Consider the following 15,408-nt stretch of genomic DNA (forward strand, 5'->3'; position numbering starts at 1 on the left):
GACACGACTGAAGCGACTTAGCAGCAGCAGCATGGCTTAGTTATATCCCGTTGTATATTTGTTCCACATCTTCTTTATCTGTTCTTTTGTCAGTGGACATTTAGGTTGCTTCCATGGCCTGGCTATTATAAACAAGGCTGCAGTGAGCATTGGGGTGCACGTATCCTTTCAAACGATGTTTTCATCTGGAGGTATGCCCAGGAGTGAGATTGCTGGATCATATGATGCTTCCTTTTTAGTTTCTTGAGGCACCTCCATCTGCTCTCCATAGTGTTTGTACCAATTAACAATCCCACCAACAGTCAGAAAGTGTTCCATTTTTTTCAACACCCTTTCCAGCATTTATTTTTTGTAGACTTTTTAGTGAGGGATGTTCTCACTGATGTGAGGTGAAACCTTACTGTAGTTTTGATTTGCATTTATCTGATAATTAGCAATACTGAATGCCTCTTCATGTGCCTCTTGGTCATCTGTATGTCTTCTATGGAGATATGTCTATTTAGATCTTCTATCCATTTTTTGATTGAGTTTTTTTTGGATTTTTTGGCATAGAGTTGCATGAGTTGTTTATAAATTTTGGAGATTAACTGCTTGTTAGTCACATTGTTTGCAAATATTTTCTTCCATTCTGTGGGTTGTCTATTCATTTTTTTATGGTTTCCTTTGCTGCATATAAGTTGTTATGTTTAATTAAGTCCCATTTGCTTATGGGACTATATATAAGCTGTTATGTTTGCTGTATATAAGCTGTTATGTTTGCTTATATAAGCTGTTATGCTTAATTAAGTCCCATTGCTTATTTTTGTCTTAATTTTCATTATTCCTGGAGATAAATCCAAAGAAATATTGCTGTGATTTGTGTCAAGGAGTGTTTTGCTTATGTTTATATCTAAGAGTTTTATAATATTCAGCCTTACACTCAGGTCTTTAATCCACTTGAGTTTATTTTCATGTATGATGTTATAGAAAGTTATAATTGAATTTTTTTTTTTACATGAACTGACCGTCAGTTCATGGATTTATTTCTGGGCTTTCTATCCTACTCTATTGACATGTTTTTTTTGCTTTTGTGCCAGCATCATACTTTTTTTATTACTGTAGCTTTGTAGTATAATCTGAAGTTAGGGAGCCTGATTTCTCCAGCTCCATTTTTCTTCTCAGAAGTGATTTAGCTTTTTTGTGGTCTTTTGTGTTCCCATGCCTGAGTGCATGTTCAGTCGCTCAGTTGTGTCTAACTCACCAGGCTCCATTGTCCATGGAATTTCCCTGGCAAGAGTACTGGAGTGGGATGCCATTTCCCCCTCCAGGGGATCTTCCTGACCCAGATATGGAACCCTCGTCTCCTGCGTCTCCTGCATTGCCAGGCAGAGCCTTTACCACTGTGCCTCCTGGAAAACAGGTTTTAATATTTTTTCTTCTAGTTCTGTGAAAAATGCGATTTGTAGTTTGATAAAGATTGCACTGAATCTGTAGCTTGCCTTTGCTGATATAGTCATTTTGACAACACTGATTCTTCCAATTCAAGAACACGGTGTATCTTCCCCTTTGTGTCATCTTTGATGTCTTTCTTCAGTGTTTATCATTTTTGGGGTACAGTTTGTATACCTCCGTAGGTAAGTTTGTTCCTAGATATCTTATTCTTTTTTATGTGATGGTAAATGAGATTGTTTCCTTAATTTCTATTTCTGATCTTTTGTTGTTAATGTACAGGAATGCAGGAGATTTCTGTATATTCATTTCATACCCTACAACTTAAAAAAAAATTCATTGATGACCTTTAGTAGTTTTCTGGTGGCCTCTAGGATTTTCTATGTGTTGTACCATGTTATCTGAAGACAGTGACAGTTTGACTTCATTTTCAATATGGATTCCTTTCCCTTTCCTCTCTGATTGCCATGGCTAGGACTTCCAAACCTCTGCTAAATAAAGTGATGAGGGTGGACACCTTATGTTGCCCTTTATTTCTTTCCCTATTTACAAATTTCCATCTGAGATCATTCATATTATGTTTGAGAAAAGTTCTTTAATGATGTATTTAGTGTTCTTATGCTACTAATAAAGTATCTTAGCTTTTACTCTCCTGAAAATTTTTTAAATGAATGATATTTTTGTTGCATATAGAATTCTAAGTTGGCAATGTATTGGGTATGGAATTTCAAATTGGAAATTATTTTCTTTCAGCACATGAAGCATGCCATTCTCTTATCCTCTGCTTTCTATTATTTCTGTTGATAATTCAGGTTCAATCTTGTTGCTCTTTTGACAAGACTTCTTTTCTCTCTGCATACTTTTATGATCTTTTCTTTGCCTTTGGTTTTCAGTTGTTATACTGTGAAGTTCCTAGTTATGGTTTTGTTTGTATGGTTTTCTTCTTGTGATTTTTGTATTTTGAATATATGTGTTGATGTCTTCCATAAATTTTGCCACTTTCCCTTCCATTTTATCTTCAAGCATTGCTTCTGCATCATTTTCTTTCTTATCTTTTGGAACACTGTTTACACCTCTTATGTATCCTGTTTTTGTTATATTCAGTTCAGTTCAGTCGCTCAGTCGTGTCCAACTCTTTGTGATCCCATGAATTGCAGCACACCAGGCCTCCCTGTCCATCACCAACTCCCGGAGTTCACCCAAACTCAACTGCATCGAGTCAGTGATGCCATCCAGCCATCTCATCCTCTGTCGTCCCCTTCTCCTCCTGCTCCCAATTCCTCCCAGCATCAGGGTCTTTTCCAATGAGTCAACTCTTCGCATGAGGTGGCCAAAGTACTGGAGTTTCAGCTTTAGCATCAGTCCTTCCAATGAACACCCAGGACTGATCTCCTTTAGGATGGACTGGTTGGATCTAAGGAGTAAGCGTCTTTTAATTTCATGGCTGCAATCACCATCTGCAGTGATTTTGGAGTCCCCCTAAATAAAGTCTGACACTGTTTCCACTGTTTTCCCATCTATTTCCCATGAAGTGATAGGACCAGATGCCATGATCGTAGTTTTCTGAATGATGAGATTTAAGCCAACTTTTTCACTCTCCTCTTTCACTTTCATCAAGAGGTTTTTTTAGTTCCTCTTCATTTGTTATATTATTTACTTCATTAATCTCTATGTTTTATTCTGGCTATTTTTTCCTGATTTGCCTTTTGATACTCATTCTCTTTTTACCTGCATCTAATATTCTATAAGCAATTGCATATTATTCTTAACATCAATTATATTTTCACTTGTCAGATTTTCATTTGTTCTTTTTCCTTATTTTTGTAGTATTCTGATGATTAATGTAATCTTTTAATTTCTTAAATATATGTAGTTTAGTTATTTGTTTATTTTTAAGGTTTTTTTTTTTTTGCCTCAACTTGCAGAATGTGGAATCTTAGTTCCTTGAGAAGGGGTCAAACTCACGCCCCTTACAGTGGAAGCTTTGAATCTTAACCACTGGAATGCCAGGGAAGTACCTGTACTGTTGTTGGTGTTCAGTCACGAAATCATGCCCAACTCTTTGCGACCCTGTGGACTACAGCATGCCAGGCTTCCCTGCACTTCACTATCTCCCAGAGTTTTCTCAAACTCATGCCCATTAAGTGGATGATGCTATCTACCCATCTCATCTTTTGCCATCCCTTCTCCTTTTGTCTTCAGTCTTTCCTATCATCAGGATCTTTTCCAGTGGGTTGGCTAAAGTATTTCAGCTACAGCTTCAGCATCAGTCCTTCCAATGTGTATTCAGAATTGACTTCCTTTAGGATTGACTGGTTTGATGTCCTTGCAGTCCAAGGGATTTTCAAAAGTCTTCTCCAACACCACAGTTTGAAAGCTTCAATTCGTTGACACTCAACCTTCTTTATGGTCCAGCACTCACATCCATACATGACTACTGAAAACACCACAACTTTGTCTATACAGACCTTTTTTAGAAAAGTGTAGTTATTTTAAAGTCGATAACTGAATTATACATTACCAATGCCCATGTAGTTTCTTTATATGTTCCGATTTGTTTTGCAATTTACAGTCGCAGTTTAGTTTCCTTGTGTGTTGGAATTTTAAGGTTATTTGAGATTCTCAATTATCCTCCTCTGAACATGGCTGAGATTGACCACTAGAAATCCCTGGTCACCTTAATCCGATAAAAGACTGAGGTGAATTGAAGCTGGATTTTTATTTTGGGGATGACTGGTTTATTTCTTGTTGGACCTTACTCTTAGGATTTACCACTTCAGCTTGCCAGCCAAAGCCCAAGGACTGAATAAGCCTTTGTTCAGTTCTCACCATCTACTTAATGCCATATGGTCTGTTCAAAATTATTTTCAGCTTATTAACCTGCCAGCTACCTGCTATGCATAGTTAAATATCTGTTGGGGGAAAAAAAAAAAAAAGAGTACCAAATCCTGGGTACACATGTGTGCATCCTTACTCTCATAGGTCTTTGCCTCACAAATTTGTACTGCCCTGGAGATGCCCATTGCTTTCACACACACATATATATACAATATATATGTGTTAGATATATATGATGTAAGGATAGCTTATTTATGTTTAAAGAATGATGATTCTAAACTGCTAACCCACTACTTCAGCTTTGCAGAAAGTTGAATCTCATTATTCTATTTTAATACACATTAAGTGTTATATTTTTCAATGTTTACTTTTTCAGTCAAGGTTAGTGTCAGTGAACATTTGCACCCCCCTAATAAAGCCGAATTTCATTCATTTCCATTTTCTCTCCCTTTTCTCCTACTGCTACCCATCAAGTATGTCTGATGAAGATTTTTTTACTGATGCATTTTAACATAAATACTTTTGTAGATTGATATACTCATAGTGGGCTTTGGCTACATGGATCAAACAGAGAAGAATATGCATTCTCTGCCATATTTTAGAACTGTCCCCTTGCTTATGTTTGAACTGAGCCTTCCTTCTATAATCTACTTCTATCTTCTCTTGACCTTTCAGGGATGCTTCTTGATTTCTGGCTCCCTGAGGATACTATGGAATTACATACATTCCATGACATTGTTATAAATATTGTTTTGTTTTTGAGAAGTGAGGGGTGGTATTAACATTTGATCATCATGAATCAGAACCAGTGTTTAAGTTAAAGCAGGTTTGTTTGGTTTTAGTCACCATTTCCTCCAAGCCTAGAAAACCTGGAACTTTCAAATTATTTTAATCACTACTTTATATACAAAATGTAATTTTGACCAAAGAGGGGGTTCCTTTTAACACAGAATCATTTTCATGCAATGAGTAAAAAGACTGTTTCATCTGTACTTCTGAAATACAAAGTGGATTTGCTTACCTTGCGTACATCTGGAATGTTTAGTTTCCTATTTATTGTAGTAACATATCTTGATTTTCCTATTCATTCAAGCTATGCAAACTTTATTGTTCTTTCTACATAAATAGCATTTAGATGTACGGTTTGATAATTGCTTTAGGGATTTATTAGGGCAATTTATTTTAATTATAATGATGCAGTCCTGAGATTTGTAAATGCTTAATAGCAAAGAGCATAGATTATTGGTATTACAGTATACCACATTCACTTTTTGCACATTTAAGACAAAAGTAAAATTTTCCAAGTTTTCTATAAAATTTTGATAATTTTATTTTTGACATTATCTACTAACTACCTTGTGGCTCAGAGGTTAAAGCGTCTGCCCGCAATGAGGGAGACCTGGGTTCAATCCCTGGGTCAGGAAGATCCCCTGGAGGAGGGCATGGCAGCCCACTCCAGTACTCTTGCCTGGAGAATCCCATGGATGGAGGAGCCTGGTGGGCTACAGTCCACAGGGTTGCAAAGAGTCAGACACGCCTGAGTGACTTCACTTTCACTAAATACCTTAGCCAAGATTTTTAAAACAATGTTATAAGAAGTCCCTATGCCTGACAAAAGTAGTATGACTTTCACAAGGAGAATTCCAACTTTTGCCAGAAATATACAGTGGATATATGATGAACACCAATGTATAAACAATTTTACTGAGTGTTGCTATGGGAAATATTTATAAAAATACATACATAAGGTAATACCTTGGTTATGGCTTATTATCACAAACATTTAGCACAAGACATATTCTTATGAGAAAATTTTAGTTATTTTTCATGTAAATAAGATAAATAACTGCTCACCATAAGATCATCAATGGTATTTCAGAATCTTATTATGTATTTTGACTTTTGATATTGTTTTCTATATGGGTGTTCATACCCACAAACTTTTTGAAAACATGTTACTGTGTAAATATTGTTCATTATTTTGTATTTTATGTCATGCATTTATTGTGATTGATTTCTAAATATATTTTTCAAGGAATTAGAAATATTTTGACACTGTATTTGCAAACATTGGCAACTAAGAATGGTGTCTTTTAAGTTACTCACCTTGAATTGTCCAGCATGTACAATACGAGATATCAGCATCAGCAAAATTTTGCCTCATCAATATACCTTATCTACTAATATATACCATACATTCTATGAAGAAAGCTGTCTGAAACAATAGTAACTTTTCTTTTAATTTTTCTAAAAGTTAAATAATTTACTATACAAAATCAATAGTACAGAGTTGCTCTTCAATTTTTAAGGCTATAAAAATGGAGACACTGTATAGAAAAAATGCATTATATTGATATATATTTATAATAGTGCTGTATATGATATATTATTATTGTAAAATATTTTAAAATGTTTTTTCTGAAAAACAATGGAACGTTCAACCATGGCCTCTGTAACCCACTCCCAAAGCTGAGAACACAGGTCTTCTGGACACATACTCACAAGCTGATGAACAGTACAACTGCTTACTGCAACGTGAAAAGACTGACATTAAAAAAGTAGTCGAAAGTTACACGACGTTAAAGATATGTTGACTGCTCTAATAGGTCTAGTGAGACAGAGGAGCATCTATTAACCCTTCTGTCCTAGTGATTCTGCATGGGGAGGTTAATCGGGGACTCCACCTGCCCAAACAGGAGCCTCAGGAGATGCAGGTCCATCCCTGGGTCGGGAAGATCCCCTGGAGGAGGAAATGACAACCCACCCCACTATCCTTTCCGGGGAAATGCCATGGACACCGGAGACGTGCGGGCTGCTGTCCTTGGGGTCACAAAGAGCCGACACGATGGAAGCAACTGAGCACACACGCACAGATTCAGTTCAGCTCAGTTCAGTCACTCAGTTGTGTACGACTCTTTGCGACCCCATGAATTACAGCACACCAGGTCTCCCTGTCCATCACCAACTCCCGGAGTTCACTCAGACTCACGTCCATCAAGTTGGTGATGCCATCCAGCCATCTCATCCTCTGTCGTCCCCTTCTCCTCTTTCCCCCAATTCCTCCCAGCATCAGAGTCTTTTCCAATGAGTCAACTCTTCGCATGAGGTGGCCAAAGTACTGGAGTTTCAGCTTTAGCATCATTCCTTCCAAAGAACACCCAGGGCTGATCTCCTTTAGAATGGACTGATTGGATCTCCTTGCAGTCACGCACATATTAATGAGATGCAAACCCAGCTTCCAATTCAGAGAGTCAAAAACGATAGTACTAATGGCAAGAGGAAACATTATTTCTTCTTAACTTATTCAGTTTTCCAACTAAGCGCTCAAAATGTAGAATACTTTCCAAGTTGATTTTACAATTGTGCTATAAACGAATTTTCTAATTTCCAGTAAATTCATGGCATCTGTTTTCCTCTTTGTTCTCTTGTTTTATAAGTTCATGCTTAATGATATTTTTAAAATAGATGATTATTTCAATGGCTATTTAAATGTAAGCTACCAGAGGCTAAGAGATATCAGATTGCTTTGTCTACTTTGTGTGTGTCTCTCTGGGTGTGTGTAATAGATTTTCTGATCTGGGGAATTTTAGGAGAAATAAAATTTTTATTTTTCAGAAAATGAAAGCATGAGTATTATCTGGACTGCAAATTGGGGGACAATATTGATTTCCCACTTCTAATATCTCCGAAATTATCACTTTAAGTAGATGTTAGCAGGTTGCTGGCTTTTTTTTACATAGCATTCAGAACAACCCTTGGATTATCATTTTAACCACCAGTGCCAGATGTTCTGTGTGCTTTTTTGGACATGTAAGCATCTCATTGAGCTCATTAAACTCCTGACCAAAATGTTCGTTCTTTTTTTGCCATGAAAGCTATTCATCTTGCCAGTCCATTAAACCCTAACAATAATTTTGACAAGTATAGGGCACCAGCTTCTGCCCACTTTATTCAGCTGTAATTTTCCCTCTGTGATTTGAACTTTTTTGTAAAATATCTAAATCAATATTTGAATAGATGTGGAGAGCTAAGTGTAGAGTATTTGTCTTTGCTTCATTAAAACCAAATATTAAATAAAGTGCTACTGTAATTTCTTTGTTTTCTTCTTCATACATGTTTTCTAATGTGAGAATTAGACTCTAACATTTGTTAGTGGCTCAGGTGGTAAAGAATCCACCTGCGAAGGAAACCCAAGTTTGATCCCTGGGTAAGGAGGATCCCCTGGAGAAGGGAATAGCAACCCACTCCAGTATTCTTGCCTGGAGAATTCCGTAGACAAAGGAGCCTGGAGGGCTGCAGTCCATGGAATTACAAAGAGTCAGACATGACTGAGTGACTAACGCTTTGACTTTTGTTAGCAAGTACACTGTGAGATTAAAAAATATATATATAAGCAAAACAAAACATATAGAATTAAAAAAAAAACTTTCCTAGTATAGCAGGTTTTCAAATTTTAACTGTATGACTTGTTTTTAATTCAGAGTAATACACAGGTGCATAAAATGGAATTGTGCTCAAACACCCTGACTTTACCTGTACATTTTAGCTAATTGTAAGAATAAGTAATAATGTGTAAATGTGTATATATTATTCCATATAATAGGGTGGATAAAGGAAGGAGGCACACTCAAAAACCTTTTCTGTTTCAAATCACAGAGCTTCTATCTTTGTGACATTTTGAGACTAGTGGGAAAAAACACATTTTGAATCTGGTGGTGTCTAAAGGATATTATATGAGTTTGTAACACAGGGAATTCTGGTTGATTAGCAGAGCATGCCACCTTCAAACAGAGAAAGCATGGATGCACCTATTATTTTGCATGGCAGATTCATGTATATTTATTTGGAATTTTTCCCAACTTTTTGATACCTGGAATCAGGTAAAAACTTGATCCAAAATGATATTTTTATGAGTTGGCTGGTTGAATTGTAGGCAGTGAAGTAAATGCGCTCAATATTTTTTTTTATTATTATATAGGATCGCAAGCATTAAAACATTCAATCAGTAGTCAAATAAGATGTTAATCTAGAATAAATAGAGACTTTAAAACAACATTTTGTGTGTGTGTGAACTAGAAGTGAATTGGTATGTGGAATCTGAATCTGTAATACAGTGCTACATTTACAACTGCTGAAGATGTCATATTGGCAGTTCCATAACCTTAATTGATTTGGATTGGAATGGAGAGAAGAGAAATAATACCTAGCCAGTCAACAGGTATCCTTAGGGCGGCCCTCATCAAAATCACTATCATCTCTTTGTGAAGATCAGGCTCAGGTCCTCACATATATATGAGATAGTTCTATTTAACACAATCTGTTAAGATATTGGGGTTCTCTGTATCTTTTTAATTGGAGAGAATTCATTTTTTTATGATGAATATAGCAAGATCAGTTTGGTGAGGGCAGTCAGTGCTAACTTTTTTATGAAATAAGCACACATTTGAATTCTTCCCACGGCATGTATCTGCTTCCATTTTTTTATGGCAGTCGCTTTTTAAAATAGTTTCTTTTTAAGTGCAGTTTTTCTTCTTTTCCATCCTGGAGGGAAGGAGAAAACAAGCTTGTATTTTTCTTTCAGCTTGGAAAGAGAAAAAGTATTCCCCCCAAACAAAAATATTGACAGTCAAGAGGTCCAGAGAAGATCAGTAAGCCAGAGCCGTGAAAGACATAAATAAGACTTTTTTTTTTTTGGCCCAAGGGATGTAAGCAGATATATGCGGTTCATGCTATACGCTCAATTTTATTTTCCTGGGGGTGACATTTCTTAAGGTGACTGACAGAATTGTGTGGTGTTTTTTTTTTTTCCATCAGTTCTTTTATTATCAGTTAGCTGTATTCATGTGTCTTCTTTTCTCCACCATGTTAGGTCTCCTTATGAAAACAGCAATAATGATATGGTTAATCAGGGGACTTATAAACAAGAAGCGAGACATTATAAGATTTACTTGATGAATTATCTCTGTCTCTATTAAAGAACAAGGGTGATGTGTGTGTGCGGTTGATCAGTGTTTACTTGGGGTTTATATACAATAAACAAAGAAACACACAAAACCCTAGAAAGGGCAAAGTAATTCAGGGGCAACTTGCATGATGTGATCATTGTTCCAAAGTCGCTTAATACCAAAAGACACAGAGTTAGCTGGTCAGTGAATATTAAGCAAGTGGTAACTGCCCTCCTCTCATATGTTCACCTTAGTTTTAAAGGTTAGAGTCAGTGACTGGAAGAAAATGAGGTGCCTGATACTCCCGTAGCGAATAAGAAATTTAATATTTTTATCCCATTATTTTGGTGTCTAATATGAAAATAGAGAACAGTTCTCTTGGAGATAAACTCTTAGTTCAGTCCCTTAGTTCCATTCATTGACTCCATCACTCAAAAAGCTGAATGTTTGTCAGGCACTAGAAATACAAAGACAAAAAGCTAATAGAGCATTTGCCATCCAGTAGCTTACAGTTTCGGAGAAGGCAATGGCACTCCATTCCAGTATTCTTGCCTGCAGAATCCCAGGGACGGGGGATCCTGGTGGGCTGTCATCTATGGGGTCGCACAGAGTCGGACATTACTGAAGTGACTTAGCAGCAGCAGCAGCAGCAGCTTACAGTTTGGGGGGAGAGATGTAATTATCTATAATCAAATGTGGAAAACAGTACAGCATGCTGTGAAAATGCATATATCATATTTGGCTTTGTGTCCCCAACATGGTGCCTAGAATGAAGGAAGCAATGAATAAATTCAATAGTATTGTATTCAAATTGAAAAAAAAAAGACAGGCCTTGGGTATTGCTTGCTGATTTTTTTCCTTATCATCATTCATATTTTATCAATATGATTAGTACAATATTTTTGGAGATATTTGAATATCATTCGAAAATAAACAGAAATATTTAAATGACTGACTCACTTTTAAAATAGTAGATGCAAAGAAGAAAGTATTCTTTATGAGATTATATACTGAGCAATAAATAAATAAATGCTGCCTGTTTGGTAGAAATATACATGTAAACAGGAATCGCATGAGTTTATTCAGAACAATTGCCAAATACAAACGTATTTGTTAAGTGTTAGTCACTCAGTCGAGTCTGACCCTGCGATCCCATGGACTGTAGCCCAGCAGGCTCCTCTGTCCTTGGAATTCATTCCCTTCTTCAGGGGATCTTCCTGACTCAGGGATCAAACCCAGGTTTCTTGCATTGCAGGTAGATTCTCTGCCATCTAAGCCATCATATATGCAACTTTAAAAACAGTACCGATATAATTTGTATACATAATTTTATGTATATATTCATGTATTTTGTTGATTAGTTTAATAACATATTACTGGTTCACAAAGATTTCATCCCAAAGAAAAATGAGGAAGAAAATGAAGGTTTGGTTTTTGTACTAAGCTATAGTAAAAGCCTGATACAACAGAAGTAAGTTCAGATTTATGGTTATTTCACCACTAACAACTTTCATAGCCACTGCAAATGATACTTATATATGTATGAATAGATACACTTGTAAACATTTAAAAATTATTAAATGTGTATACTAAACATTTAAAAATTATTAAATATGTATACTTACAAGCCAAGTCTATATTCATGTCAAAAATAAAGGGTAAGGGCCAGTTCCTTCCTAGAAGAATGATTGGGACTAATAGCTGATAACTTTTGGAGAACACTATAAAGACAGGAGGAAGCATAAAAGCTGTATTTTATAAAACAAAACAAAAACTTTTTTTCTAATAATAGAAACCTTTACAAAGTATTTTAACAGATGCATCAAATTTCACTCCAGAAAGCATAGCTTACTAATATTTGGGAATTTTCGAATATTTTAGTGTTCATTTAGCTGTTTACTTTATCTACCTCTCATGTAGCAGCAGTCTGTATTGCCTGGTGAAATTTCGTTGTTCATTTTTTTCTTGATAGACACAGAGCTTTCCTCTTGAGAGAAGCAGGGAGGAATAGACGATATAAGGGAAAATAGACAAGAAAGAAAGGCAGAACGTTCACATGATTTTGTACCGCAATGGTTGCTGCAGTGGCAGAATAGGGTCTAATGAGAACATGGATATTTATTGTTCCCACTTCATACTGTCCGCTTTATGTTCATTCACCATCTCACTCTTTCAACAGGCTAATGAAGCAAGTACGACAGTTACCCACCTTTCGTGACTGAAGACGCTGAAACTCAGCAGTTTTAGAACCCAAGCTCTCTGACTCCAAGCTTGCGCTAGTGACCGTCAGTTTCTCTAGCACGTTACCTGGCTGAGCTTTCAGCGGAAGCACGAACGCGTGCAGGAGCCGGGGGGTCCCTGGCCAGGTTTCCAGCTGGGGCTGCTGGTTTATACTGACATCATAAACCCTGGGATGGAAGTAATTTTGAAAGGTCACCTAATCCATTCACCCTGTCTTAAACTTTCCTGACAGATGAGAAGCTACCTTAATTCTCTACCCCTTCAAAAGAAAGTACAGCTTCCTTCTGTCTCTTATTCCTGGATTTAACAACTCCTAGTGCAGGAAATCTCATCTTTTTTATAGTAAATCCCACTCAATGCTCTTTAAGCTTGTTGCCTTTTGCTCCGCTTCCTGAAAACACATAGTGATGTCTAAATAGCAGAATTTCCTTTGCTTAAAGATGGACACTAAAAATGTCTCTTCTTCAAACTATTTAATGCACATGCTTTTAGCTTTTATTGAAAACACATTTTTGCCACAACATTCTTGGTCTTTTCATTTTCTTCTTGGAATTAGAGTTCTTTTCCGTTTTGCATTAATGGCCTCATATCAGGGAGTTCTAGACAGAGGGTGTTTGACCTTGGTTTTGCTGGCTTTTCTAGACCCTTGTTTAAATCCCTTAAAAAAAAAAAAAAATGAAAAGCTGCACAGCTGCCCCGTGGTCTTCATCAACGATGTCAAAACATAATGAACATCTTACATTTTTTCTTCCTTTTTGTGAGTCCCATCCATTCACTTGCTTTCTTCTAAAGGTTGAATCATCTGGGAGTATATATAAAACCACTCTTGGTGGGTAAGGAATTCTCTAATTCAGACACCTTCCTAGCTAAACGCTTCTTGGCTAATGATGTCTTCTGAACTTGTAGTATCTTCTCTCCAGCCCTGTCGGTAGTCCCATTTGATTCACATTGTGCGACTAATAGAGCTTCATCTCTATTCAGTGTTTGTCTTAAATTTAAATGGGATTAATGCAGTGAAAAGTTCTTTTTAAATGATTAGTTTAATAATCTGGAAATGGTGGCTTACCAAATAAGGCGTCCCCAAAGCTCCTTCATTTTTCAGGACTACATTTTTGCCTGTCTTCAGATTTCTAAATTATTAACGTAATATTCATGTGATTAATAATTCTAAACATGATTTATATACTTTGTGTTTTACTTTGAAAAGAGTAGAGACCGTCTTCTCAATTGAGTCAACAGCTGTAGATCTTTCTAGAGGTCACATTGCAAGATGGCACTTGCCATCAATCATGGTTTTAATTAAAACTTGGGTTATAGCTGACGAAACTTTCTCCTCTGTTGTTAATTTCTCAAGCCTTTTTACCCTTGTCTTCTTAAAAGATATATATTAAAATAATAATAAGGTTTATTATCTTATTTCTTGGCATTGCTTAATATTCAGAGTTTAGAAAAAACAAGGATAAGTTAAAATCTGAATGATGCTTCCCCTATAGCCAGAGGTCAACTTGATTATATGTACAATATCAATCACTATAATGCACAAACTATCCTAAGGATTTACATGTACATTTATTTGTACTTCTTAATTTTGTATCAGAAAATAAGCTACCGCTACTTTTGCCTTTCTAGTACTTATTGTAAAACTAACAAACAAAACACCAAACTGTCACTTCACTCATTTAAAACTACAGAGAAATCCAGTATTGTGTAGATATAGCAGCAAGATTTAGGTATTCATGATAATAAAAGTATTCCCCAAAGAAAACTGAGTGCTGAAGAATTGATGCTTTTGAACTGTGGTGCTGGAGAAGACTCTTGAGAGTCCCTTGGACTGCAAGGAGATTCAACAAGTCCATCCTAAAGGAAATCAGTCCTGGATGTTCATTGGAAGGACTGATTTTGAAGCTGAAATTCCAATACTTTGGCCACCTGATGCGAAGACCTGACTCATTGGAAAAGACCCTGATGCTGGGAAAGATTGAAGGTGGGAGGAGAAGGGGACGACAGAGGATGAGATGGTTGGATGGCATCACCGACTCAACAGACATGAGTTTGAGTAAAGTCCGGGAGGTGGTGATGGACAGGGAGGCCTGGTGTGCTGCAGTCCATGGGGTTGCAAAGGGTTGAACACGACTGAGAGATTGAACTGAACTGAACTGAAAAGTATTCCATGAAAAATTAAATAAAGTTGATATTTTTAGAGTAATTGCACCATCTTTCCTATCATATGTGCCATCTCCTATGAAATCTGAAAAAGCATACTGTAAATTTATCCTTTCACATAAACCTAGATGGCATAAACTGCCACTCTTAAGAGACTGCCATCTATCTCCAGAAAGCCAAACTATTCAACAAACCAAGTGATTGTTAAGTAAAAGTTTAGACTAGACCCCTGGCTTCCCTGGTGGCTCAGATGGTAAAGAATCTACTTGCAATGCTGGAGACTGGGTTCGATTCCCTGGAGAAGGGACTGGCAACCCACTCCAGTATTCTTGCCTGGGAAATGCCGTGGATAGAAGAGTCTGGCAGGCCCAAGTCCCTGGGGTCACAAAGAGTGGGATACAACTGAGTGACTAACACATCCACTTAGACTAGATCCACTCTACAAATATAAGAATTTCAAAGTCCACCTGTTTTGTTAAGTATTTAAGAAACGGTAAAATAATTTGAGACATACATTCTGGGTTTAAACCATTTGGAAAAGTATGTAACCATCTTAGATATACATTGTATAAAATATCTAAATAGTTCATGAAGTTAATAAAGTCCACTTTGCATGAGTCAACTTGTTAATCTTCAATTCCACGAAACTACATTTTTACCTTTTGAAATGATATACATCTGGTTCGTTGTCCTCGGACGTTTTGAATACTGTGTTGTTGTCATTCAGTCACTATAACAGTGACAACAACAGAAAAAGCCACAGACCAGGTGGCTCATAAATAATAGACATTTA

General features: G+C 36.6%; 1 long non-coding RNA gene across 1 annotated transcript in view; it reads left to right on the forward strand.

The window, feature by feature from the left end:
• LOC133251732 (uncharacterized) overlaps positions 1-14,658 on the forward strand; it is a 40,031-nt gene extending 25,373 nt beyond the window's left edge. Inside the window, exon 2 of the long non-coding RNA XR_009737762.1 lies at positions 12,391-14,658. This is a non-coding gene — a long non-coding RNA (uncharacterized LOC133251732). The remainder of the gene's footprint in view (positions 1-12,390) is intronic.
• The last annotated feature ends 750 nt before the right edge of the window (positions 14,659-15,408 follow it).

This window comes from Bos javanicus, chromosome 7, assembly GCF_032452875.1.
Source record: "Bos javanicus breed banteng chromosome 7, ARS-OSU_banteng_1.0, whole genome shotgun sequence".
NCBI lineage: Eukaryota > Metazoa > Chordata > Mammalia > Artiodactyla > Bovidae > Bos > Bos javanicus.